This window comes from Dermacentor variabilis, chromosome 3 (genome assembly GCF_050947875.1).
Source record: "Dermacentor variabilis isolate Ectoservices chromosome 3, ASM5094787v1, whole genome shotgun sequence".
NCBI classification, from domain to species: domain Eukaryota; kingdom Metazoa; phylum Arthropoda; class Arachnida; order Ixodida; family Ixodidae; genus Dermacentor; species Dermacentor variabilis.
In genome coordinates, this window is record NC_134570.1 from 101,444,252 (window position 1) to 101,456,448 (window position 12,197).

A 12,197-nucleotide genomic window follows, 5' to 3' on the forward strand; every position below is an offset into this window, starting at 1 on the left:
GCTGAGGAGCCAACTGCTGACTCTTGTAAGTATCGCAGCTTCTTATATAGGCCGTTTCTCGTACCCTAATGTCATGCACAGCGAGAAACAGAAATAATACGGGAGAGGAGACAAGAGCCTCCTCTACAGTCTGCTGTATACCGGACCTTCGATCCGGAGCCAAGGTGAGACGCGTGCTGGAAAATAATGAAGCTCCACCCTAGAACAATGATAGGTGACGAGGTGAGGTGTAGAAAAGGCCGTCCAGAACCTTCGATGATCGTCACAGCACCGGTTATAAAAGCAGCAAATGCTAGAAGCTGGTCACCTTTTTCCTTTCCTTGGAGGACCAACATAACAGAAGGTGAACCTGAAATCAATCCTTGCGACGCCTTATCGCGTAAAAGCGTATAATGGATGAGAATAATAAATTATTGAAGTATTGTACGATGAGTCACCGTCATTCCGTTTAGAATTTAGTTGCTTGAAATAGATAACGGCTTCCTTAAAGGTGATCGTTCCCTTTCTGAAGTCGTGTCATTTCTAAGTGGTAGCAGTGGTTATTGTATACTGTAGTTCTGCAGACTATATAGCTCTTCGCGGAATATTTAACTTTCTTGGCAGAAGCTGACCTCAGTTACACGAATATTTTTTTGTTATTTACACAAGTTGTACGTTGATAAAAATTACAAACTAGAAATTTGCGTTTGGACACTCCACCGTAAGAGTGATGGTCAGGAGCCATACCTCTCGTTCAATAAATTCAGCTTGACAATCTCTATTTTCCTTGATCCTTCCTCGGTGCAGGAACCTAGAAATCCGCAATGGTTTTTTTTTTGGAATTGTAGGATGATAAGAGGTACCGTTGAGAATATACATTCCTGGACCCGTATTACGGAATGATTCTTTTCATTTTATGCTCTTTGAACCTTTTGCCATTGGTTGCACGAAGCCGTGTCTGCGCTATAGATGTTGGTCACTCAGCAGGACGTATTTAATGTTCGACACGGACAATTTGTCCCATGTAGCACATTGTAAACGGAGCGAAGTCTGCCGCAACCACCTCGCTCATAGGGAGGTCGCGAGATGCAGCGCCTGCATTCTTGGCACAGTAAAGTTTAATAAAAAGAAAATCAAATTCTCACAATTTTGTGCACCTATCAATAAAAGTTCCACAGGAATCTTTCTTCAAGTAATCTTTAATAGAGGATCATGCATTTACACAAATTTGTGCACCTATAAACTCGAAATGAAATTTTAACCTTGGCTGAAGTAACGTTTATTACAGCGGCACATGCGCACATGAAGTTTCGTGCACCCATAACATTATAGGTAAACAGAAACCTTCAGTGTAGCTAAACGTAGCTTTTTTGCATTGTAATCTTTCGTATAGGCTACAGTCTTGCAACTCTTCACCCATGCGTGCTGATTCTTCGACCATCCATCAAACTTCACCCCAAGGCACTAACCTTAACTCACTGAGCCGAACTTTATAAAAATATATTTCAAAATATCGTCGGAACTCAAAAATGTTTAGTTGCCAACGTCAGCAGGATACTTTCTTCCAAAAATATAGGCAGTTAAGGCGCACAGTCGAAACTTCTCTGCTGCGTTTTAGCAGAGCTTTGGTTAGGTTCAAAAGTTACCATAACTAAGCATTGAAATTATACGTTCCGTAAAAGCGCATGTTATCTGAAAAAAAGGATGCTTTAGACGGAGATAACGGAAAGTTGTTGAACTTCGGATGACATTCTGAAATACCATTCTTCTTAAAGCGTTATTTAAAGAGTTATGCCAGTGCACTGCTCTGGAGTTCAACGGATGGCTGAAGCGGCCACGTACAAAGTTACGGGCATGTCCAGAAGTACGCGCGGGCGAATATGCGCAAGGCTCTATGTCTATACCAAAGATTACAAAAAGAAGTTCGTAAAAATGGCCAGGGTCGCTATGCGGAAAATTCGTGGACATGAAACTTTCTCTAAAATTAGCAAATATGCCGGTCCCAAAACCAAATGACATCTCATTGCTGTGAAAGCTTCACAGCGACGACATTAATCAGAATTTGCGTGATAGACGACACAATTATTTTGGAAGAAAAGTTTTACTAATTAGCTTTCTTTTAATACTTTAGGGTGCATGTCAAAGCATCTTGAAGGCAATCAGTGCAGAATGGAAACGATTTTGCCGTAAATTGCGCCTGGCATGATTTTCCAGGTATTGGAAGTAAGAATCGCCTATGAAGTGCGTCTTTAATTTATTGTTTCCACAGGCCCTGCAGCAGCATTCGGTATACACATGTGGGTTTCAGACTATTCTGCGGCATAATGCCTCCAGCAGCTAGACATCAAGTGCGGATTGAGTAGCTCTGCGGTAAACCAGAATTGTTAATTTACATCATCATCAGCCTATTTTATGTCTGCTGCAGGATGAAGGCCTCTCCCTGTGATCTCCAATTACCCTTGTCCTGCGCCAACTCATTCCAGCTAGCGCCCGCGAATTTCCTAATTTCATCGCACCACATAGCCTTTTGCCGTCCTCTACTGCGCTTCCCTTCTCTTGGTACCCGTTCTGTAGCCCTAATGGTCCAACGGTTATCTATCCTGCGCATAACATAACCTGCACAGCGCCATTTTTTTCTCCTAATGTCAATTAGAATATCGGCTGTACCCGTTCGCTCTCTTATTCAAACCGCTCTTTTCCAAGTTTATGCCTCACATTCTTCGTCCTATCACGCTTTGTGCGGTCCTTAACTTGTTCTCAAGCCTCTTTGTCAGTTTCCACGTCTCTCCTCCATTTGTCAGCACCGGTAAAATGCACTGATTATACACCTTCCTTTTCAATGATAAGGGTAAGCTTACAGTCAGGAGTTGACAATGTCTCCTGTATGCGATTAAACCCATTTTTTTGCTTCTATGAATTTTCTTCTCATGATCAGGGTTCCCTGCGAATAATTGCTAGTTAAACGTACTCCTTCACAGACTATAGTGGCGGATTGCGATCCTGAACTTTTGTTCGTTTGCCCGGTTTTTCATCACTATCTTTGTCTTCTTCATATTAACCTTCAACAGCAATGTTACACACGCTCTGTGAAGGTCCTCAATCATTTGTTGTCACTCATCTGCAGTGTTGTCGAATAGAACAATGTCATCGGCAAACCGAAGGTTGCTAAGGTATTCGCCGTCGATCCTTAATTCTAAGCCTTCCCCATTTAATAACATGAATACATCTTCCCAACACGCAGTGAATAGCATTGGAGAGACTGCGTATCCCTGTCTGACCCCTTTCTTTATGGGTATATTCCTACTACTCTTGTGTAGAATTAAGGTAGCTGCGGTTGTGAACTCGAGAAAGCATGTGTGCTAAATATCGCTTTGGCTGCAGTACTAAAATAACTGCCTACTAGGTCTTGGATGCAAATAGGTAAGGTGTAAAAGCTTAGCTGGACACCTGGAAATTGCTAAAAGATTTCCCGTGAACTGTGTCCAATGCATGGGCACGCGACATCGTGCTTTGCAGCGTAATGCCAAAGCCACTAAGCAACAATGGCGGCTGGCTTCACCCGTGCTCCCAAATGCAAGTTCAATCATAATTCTCGATGAATCTACGCAATAAAAAGAAGTCAGCTTAAAGAAGCACGGGCACCAAATTCTCCAATAATTTTTTACTCTTTTTTTACGCAGCCTTAAAGGCACATATTAGCGTCCGGCATACACTCTCAAAAAAAAAAAAAAAAGGCAGCGAGAAAGGAGGTATAAGCGATTTTCCTCCTTCCCGGCTGGTGGGTCACCCTTCACACGTGCTTCATATGTGGCGCCCTCTTGTGGCAGTCAAAAGGGGAGGAACATTACTGTCTTGCGTGCGTATCTTGCGTCGTCACCGCAGGTGACCCGAACAAAGGCTACCATAAATTGTATTCGACGGAAAGTAATGTTAAGTAGCGGAACCTGAGGTCTAAACCTTCCATGACAAGCGAACACCAGTGTCAAACCTCTAGCTCGAACGGGAGCTGCGATACGAGAACAGTTCAACGCAAAGCAGCGCCCGGCTGCTGACGCACAGTGGGACAAGCCTGTACTCCGGTACCTCGGCCTGGACACCACCGGCATCAGCCAGCCTATCTCGTTTTGATGCGGGAAATTAGGACTAGGATAAGGTTAAGCTACCTCAAATGAATGCATTTGTGGCCGTTTTGAAGAGCCATCGACGACGGCTTCTAAGCGAAAGAAAAATACGTTTGCTGGCGCAGTCGGCACTTTGCTGGGCGGTGTGAGCGCGTCACCACCGCATGCGACGCAGTCAAATTCTCAGCTGGAACACAAGCCCTGCCGCTAGAGCAAGGAGGCGCTCGATACCCACTGCACCATGCAACCACATATACAGTTGTATACCCAGCATCACTTGCGTGCCGGTTCGTATGTGTCTCCTCCCGTCAGCGGCGGCTTCTCCCTGATGCATCGCGTAGCGCGCACGACACTACAGAGACAGAAAACACCGAACAACAATAGAAGATGTATCTCCTAAAAGGTGGGCTACAAGCAAGCGTACAAACAAGAAATATGCAGAAAATAAATTTGAAAAAAGCTTTTACAAATTGCTGACTTCGGCGTTGCAGCTTTGCACATACGGCTGTCGGCGGCTGTGAAAAAAAGGAGTTGCTAGGCGCTGATAATGCTCTCGTTGAATCAATCAACCTGATAGCAGAATTCTCAAGAGCTTACTAAAAAAAAACATAAAACCATACATTCAAAAGCGTTTTCCTTTTTTTATGATCTGTCGTTTCTCGACAAAATATCCAAATGACGTAACACCTAAACTTCTGTGCTAATTAGGGAGCAAGAATGTTACATGGCGGATGTCAGACATCCAGCGAAACGAAAATTACGCATAGTTCAGACAAGAAAGTTGCGACAGTGTTATTCCTGTAGTGGCATGCCATATCATACCACACGCAAGACTAAAACGCCTCCAGAGAAACCTTACGCAACCCAGAATGACTAGATTCTCCAAAATCTGAATCCGAGATTTAGTTGGTGAAGCGACGCCTTTACCGGAACAGTATCAAAAATAAACGGGCAAGGCAGTGGCAAAGAAGCCATTTTGTGTGTAAGTCAAAATGTCGAGACAAGGACACACAGACGGAAACGCGCGTTTAAAGTTGTCTAAACCGTAATAAAATGCACGGCTGAGGTGGCCGAGATTTAGGTTTGTGAGCCTTTCTTTTCAACCCAAACCTCCGTGTTTCACAGCATTCTCTACACGGGTCCAACTTTTCAAATGATCCTCCGAGAGCGCATGCACTTTGTCGTTGTGTAAGGCAAAGATGTATGTAAAAACATAGCTCTCAACAAAATAGGAAAATAAGTTATTTTTATTTCAATCAATAGCATCTTCGAAGCACACTGCAGGCACACTGCAGAAGCCATGCGTACACATAGTTTCGTCTGTGAAAGCAACTGCAGTAATTCCGGGTACGGTGGAGATTTCTGAAAGAGAAGGAAATAAGCGTGCCATAAAGCCAAGGAAATGTCCCTCCTGCATTCTGTTGCTCCCGGGAACACCAAAACCGGAATACACAAGAGCGCAGTTACGATAACATAGTATCATCAACCAATACCAGGACTCAGCTAACTTGCCTGAAGAAAGGAATAATCTCCACCGACTTCCACGTAAACAGACCCAACTTACAAATTTCGGACACAGCTTCTAGCCTTCCAGAATAAACTTAAACCTAATTCCTTGTTCAGTATTTTTGTTGTATAATAAGTCTGGGTTTTTAAGAAAAATATGTTATTTATATGTTATATGTTAACAAAATGCTATTTAGCATGGGAGATTATCTTTATATATAAGTGAGAATCAATATATTCACGAAAAGCTTGCCATTTTCACTTCAGAGCTGCTCTTGGGCCAACTGCTGACTGTTGTAAGTCTCGGAGTTCCCTATATAGGTCGTCTGTCGTGCCCTAATATCATGCGTAGCGAGAAACAGACATGCTAGTGCAGAGGAAGTACGCGCCCCCTCGCCAGTTCGCTGTATACCGGACTTTCGAACCGGAGCCAAGGTAGTACGTGTGCCGGAATATAATGCAACTCCACCCCGAAACAATGATAGCAGACGAGGTGAGGTGTACAAAAGATTCGCCGAAGCCTTGGATTATAGTCGGAGCACTTGTTATGCAAGCGCTAAATGCTAAAAACGGATCATTTTCATTTTTTTCTTGCCTCGACGGACCAACACAAGAGATGGTGAACCTGCAGTGCATCCTTATGATGCCTCATGGCAGTAATAACCGGGAATCAATACGAACAATAAATCATTCCATGTCGCACAAATAGTCTCCTCCAGTCAATTTAGAATTCGTGCGATGGCAATAGATAACTGAATTTTCATAACTGATCATATCTCTTTCTGAATTGGTGTCACGTATAAATGGTGGTAGCAACTGTGGTATACCATTCAGCTTCAGGCCGTATGGATCCTCACAGATTTTTTAACTTTAGATAAAGAAGCTCACCCTAATCACCAAAATCATTTTCGTTCGTATTAATGCAAATTGTACGTTGCTGAAAATTACCAATTAGTAAATCGAATTTGGGAACCCCACCATAACGGCGATGTTCAGAAGCCTTTCTTCTTTTTCAATAAATGCGCCGTGATTGTAAATTGTTCTCAATGATTCTTCGGCATAGCTACCTAAAAAAATTCCAATATGCTTTATTAGAATTCTGTGATTTCCTAGATAAGACGTACGTTTGATAATATACTATCCTGGAACCATTGTATGCAATGATTGTTTTCACTTTTTTGTTGTTTGAGCTTTTCGCCATTGGCTTACACGAAGGTGAGCCACCGCTAATGCAGGTGTTGGCCGCTCAGCAGGACGTATTTTGGTAGATGACTAGAACTGCACGAAAACAATTTCTGCATATTACGGACGCTACTCTTATCACTCTCACATATACCTGAATGATAATTTCTCGCAAAACAAGAGAGCTAGTGAAGAGCAACTCTTGCGGTACTTGTTGCTCGTGGAATAAATGCATGTAGGTTTTTGCTCCAAACTGTCATCAGCACGCGTTAGGCGCGTACCTTGAGACAATGACGTGTGCAGATCAACATTTCCTTTCGGCACCATGTTACCAAGCTGTAAAACTTCAGGCTCCTTTTTCTTCTGGGAGCATGAAGCATATATCGGGGGAGCGAACGTGCGAGCAAGCCCACCCCTCTGCGTCTTTCGCAGCAACGCGCTTGTTCGAGAGATCGTTGGTGTCGTTCGGGTGAGTCGGTGGTGGTCAGTAGCATGACTGCAAGAAGTCGCCCGATTCCGCATTGAAACGTGCAGGTGCAGGCATCATCGTTGGGTTTTCGATTGCGTTGCAAAGAGCACAGATACAATCAGTCAATTTACCAAACTGAGCAGTTATATCTCGCCGACGTTACCTATCAATGTTATATTAGTACACATAAAGGCGACAACAGTGTGCTATTTAAACGGAACAATAGCGGCATATTGATTTGTGTTAGTGCTTGCGGGCACTGTTATACTAGTCTAAGGAGGAACAATATGAAATGCTTTGTGTTCCTTTCGGCGCTAGTCAGCTATTATATTTAAGGCCAAGTCTTGAATAAAAATGAAGTTGTTTCAAGCAGAGTTGCGGCATTAAAGTATGTGGACTGATCTTCGTGAGCCAAAACAGGGCGCCCGTACTAACTTAAGGGCACCGTTGACACCAATGGCAGAATGAAGTGGTGTAGTGTGTGTTAAACACTCCTGAAAGATTTTATTGTCGCTGGGCATGTAACCCTTCTTGCAGGATTCATGATGTACAACGCGCAGCCTTATGACACTATGACAAAGGCGAAAACATGTTCTCAATTTAGGTTCCTGAACACAGAGAAGAAAAGGAAACATGCCAAACTAAGCAAAGCTATACATCATATTTTCTCTCAGGGACTGTAATAATGGCTGCGAACGTTAGGCAGTGTACAGCTTTTAATTTCACTTCTTTAATAACAAATGTAACTTCAGTAAAAGTACACCAACCTACAAAATCAGACCACTCAACCATTGCTACCATGACACTAGGATATACATTAACAAATGCTTATGGCTTCGAAAGCATATTTAGCGCCAGCGAACAAACACATAAGGGCTGCCCCGCAAAACTTTAACAAAACTTGACGTATGGGAAGGATAGTGCTGATTGAAATTATAAGAGAAGTTACAGAATGGATATGTAAAACTAAAGATCGTAAGTAGTCTGTAAAGGCAGGGTGCATTGTAAGGGTTGAGAAGCTGGGCTGAAACATTTGAAGCCATTTGTTCATCATATTGTGTCCTTCAAAGAAGGACATTCCACAACTCGATTTCTAATTTATGATAGTGTACTCAGCGTCGAAGTGGAAATATGTCGAAACGTACATTTTCTTATTCTGGTGCTAGAGTATCGTGTTAGTAGAGGAATTCGGTAGTACCGACCGTATATTGTGGGTACGTGATAACGCGAGAACGGTCCTGAATATGGAGGTATTTGGGACGTTTGCTTTTATTCGAATTATCTTATTTTACTAATAAAAAGGCTTTCTTAACTTTCTTCGAGTTGTGGTTCCCTATACCATGACGGCGTAATTGTTATGTGAGGTGAACAGATTATGATAAATTTTTATTTTCACACTCGTCGGTAAACATATCTATATCTGTATAGCATTCGTTTAATACACCCTAATTATCTGAGCAATACAAGCTACATTTTTAACTCATTGTAAACTCATTCAATACTGTATACGTCTAGGACCTTACAATATCAGTTGAAATTTTCTGTAATATTAAACTGATATTTTTTTAGTATCTCTATCTTGTGTATGGAAAACAACTCTTCATTTTTTGTTGTTGGGAATCAAGATTAAGAAGATGATTACAACGGCGCGTGTAAGGACAGGACACGGATACAATGCACGGAGGACAATCGCCGACAATTGCCGAGGAATAAATATTGTCCTCCGTGCATGCTTTCTGTGCCTCGTCCTCCCACGCGCCGTTATAACCATGTTCTGTCAAGCCAGCAACCAACTAACCCTTAAATTCTCTGTTACAAGAACTACCTAGAAATGATGCCGCCATTCCTTACGTACAGTGTCGCACTGGCCACGCGCCCTTTCTGAAACCTCCGCTCCCTCCGTCGCGGCATCTCTCCTCCTCCTCTTCGAACTTGGAACAGAGGAAGTATCAAATTGTGTCTGGCACCCTGCTAGTCTCCTGCTACTTGATCCCGCCGTCTTTGAATAATCTAATCTCCGTACTTCTGTGTAACCACGCCAATTTCAGTGCACTCCATGCATATTAAACCCAGTTAACTCCCGTTGACAAAAGTATAATGTTCTATCGTCCACTATACGAGAGATGACGAAGCAGGGTGTCAGTAGTGAACCAGTTGTAACTTCACTGCATCAGCAGTGGAAAAGATTCCTGCCCCAGTGAAATTCTACTCCAGAGTAAGCGCTGTGGAAGAATGGCGAGCTTTCAAGCAGAGCTTCACAATGTACGTTAAAGCAACTAACACAGCGAGAACGCCTTCTGACCGGCAAGCAACAGTTGTTTTGACCATCGGTAGCTCTTCATTGCTTGATATCTACAACTCTATTGGCTCCGGAAAACCGACTTCGAACGACCATATCCACAATTTAACTATGCTTATGTCAACAGCCTTCTCGACGCGAAATTTTACCGAAGCACAACGAGCTGTAGTCACGATAAGTCTTCCTAACTCGCATGCAACGGGAGGGAGAGGAGCTCAACAGCTTTGTAACAGATTTCACGCTCAAAGTGTGGAACTCCAGATTCAGAAACTAAACAGAAAAAAATTATCCGTGACCTGATCGCCTGTGGCATCTATGAAGAAAATGCCCGTGCAGACATTCTCAAACTAGACGATTCATCCCTTGAGAAGGTTGAAAGGGTGTGTCGAGCGGACGAAGCAACGAACATTTATGTGAAAGCATTTAAAGAGGGTACTCCATTAAGCAGCGAGACCTTGCACGTAGCGACGAAATTTGTCCATCGCACCAACGCCAAATCGAAAAGCGCAAAACCAAAGCAACAAAAATCTAACACACAAAATGCAGGTATTGCAGAGTTAGCCACGAACGCAAAACAGAAGCATACCTAGCTTAGAAACCTATGCGCACCAAGTACAACAGAGTGAATCACTTCGCTGTAGTTTGTAAAAGCTCAGGGTAGTTGCTGGCCTGGCAGCTGACAGCGAGGATGGACTGTATTGGCAGTTCAAAGGCACAAACTATGCTAAGTCTGGACGTTTTTTAGAGCGATCGGAACGCAAATAAAATTTCAAGTGGGCAGGGGCGCAGTTGTTGACGTCATCCTAGCTAGATACGTCAAGATATTTCAAATAGAACCGTGGACAACAAGACTGCGAATATGTAACGTATGCAAAGTTCACTCTTCAGGCAATGTGCGAATAAACGTTACCACCGTAAGCACACAGACGCATGTTGTAGAATTTGTAGGAGTTAAAGATGGCCTCAGGCCTCTGATCGGAAGAACAACAGCCGAGAAAATGGGTGTGATAACGATAGACTACAGCCTTGCTGCTGGAATTGTTGAAATTTCAGAAGAAAATTTCACTCATAACACAGTGAAAAAATACCCAGATGTTTTTGGAGACAGTCAAGGAACACTCGTGAGAAAAGTACACTTGGTGTCTAAGGCCCTCTTGCGAAAGCAATAAAAATTTGCTCAGTGCCGGTCAGCTTAAAACCGCAAGTAGAACAAATGTTGGCGATCCTGAAGTGAAATGGTGTCGTTAGGAGCGTAACGGAGGCAACACAGTGGGACAGTAGAGTGATAGTTGCAAGCAACAAAAATGGCGAAATGCGAATATTTATTGACCCCCAAGCGTTCAACGAGGGTACCCAACGAGAACGACACATTGATCATTCTCGATGATGTGTTACCCGATCTTCACAAAGCAAAACTCTTCTTAAAGCTAGACTTGACCGATGCGCTTGGCGGCCAGGGCTAGCGGATTGCGGGCATTCATGATATTCGCGTCGATTTTCTGGGCGCTCTGGGTGTGCGTAATAGCTGGCATAACTCCTTTGGTAGTGTGGTCCGGGGCTGCCTCGTATGCGTTGACTTCATCGGTGACACCATCCACGTCGATAGATTTCATGCGCAAATACCTGCAACCATTGTGTGGTCGGGGCGTGCAGATCCCGACGATGTTTTGTTGAACGTTTGGACAGATCGCGTCGTCTTGGATTTTTTCCGGGCTAAGTTGTGTTGCTTGGCAAATGGCTGCAGTCACGGTGGGGCTGCCGACTCTGGGGATATTTAGTGCCCTTTAGGTCTGACGATGATGTTAATTTTGTTCTTGGGTAATTGGGGCATACGTCCGGCCTTGAGTTCTTGAAATTTAACGTTCTTCCTGGTGTTAGAGCGAGAGCGGGAGTCTTGCGATTGGGGTGGGTTCTCATGAGATAAGTTTTGGCCACATATTTCGGCGGGACAGTGACAGCTGGCGGTGTGCCAGCCCATTTCGACCGTCAACACTTCTGGAGTAGTGTCTTCACCGATTACTTCAAGCTCCATTCTCCACTCCCTTCTCAGCGCGCGGCCGCCACGTGCTTAGGCTCAGCGCGGCGACGGTGTCGTCACGGCACAAAAACGTTCGGAACACCGGGAAAGGAAGCGTCCCACTTGAACATTAGGTGTCGACGGAATCCTGGTAAAGTCACGAATCAAGTGATGTAAAATTCAGGCGAAGAGTCGCCAGAAATCGCTGCTAAATTCCTTGGTAAAGCCAGAGCCCAGCGGCTCCCAGGGCTGCTTGAGCGTTATCTTCTTCTATTCTATATAATTCAAAATTCAAATAAATTACAGTTACCGTGCGCTATCAGTCAGTTTCGCGAAAATGTTCCTCGTATGCGTGCCAACCTCATGCTATACTTCAATTTCACTTCTAAATTGGCTGTCTACGCTCCTGCTAATGTTCTAGCTGAATAAATTTACCTGAACGCACACCTCTCGATAGCTCGCAAAAAAGGCCCATCAATTCAAAACTGTTTCTTTTTTGTATACGGTCGTTTCTTGATAAAACGTGCAAGTAACCTAACAATTAAATTTCTGTGGTGACCAAGACGCAAAAGACCGGCAGATCCGACGTGCTGTTAGAGTCGATGTTATGCGAAGCAGTGTGCG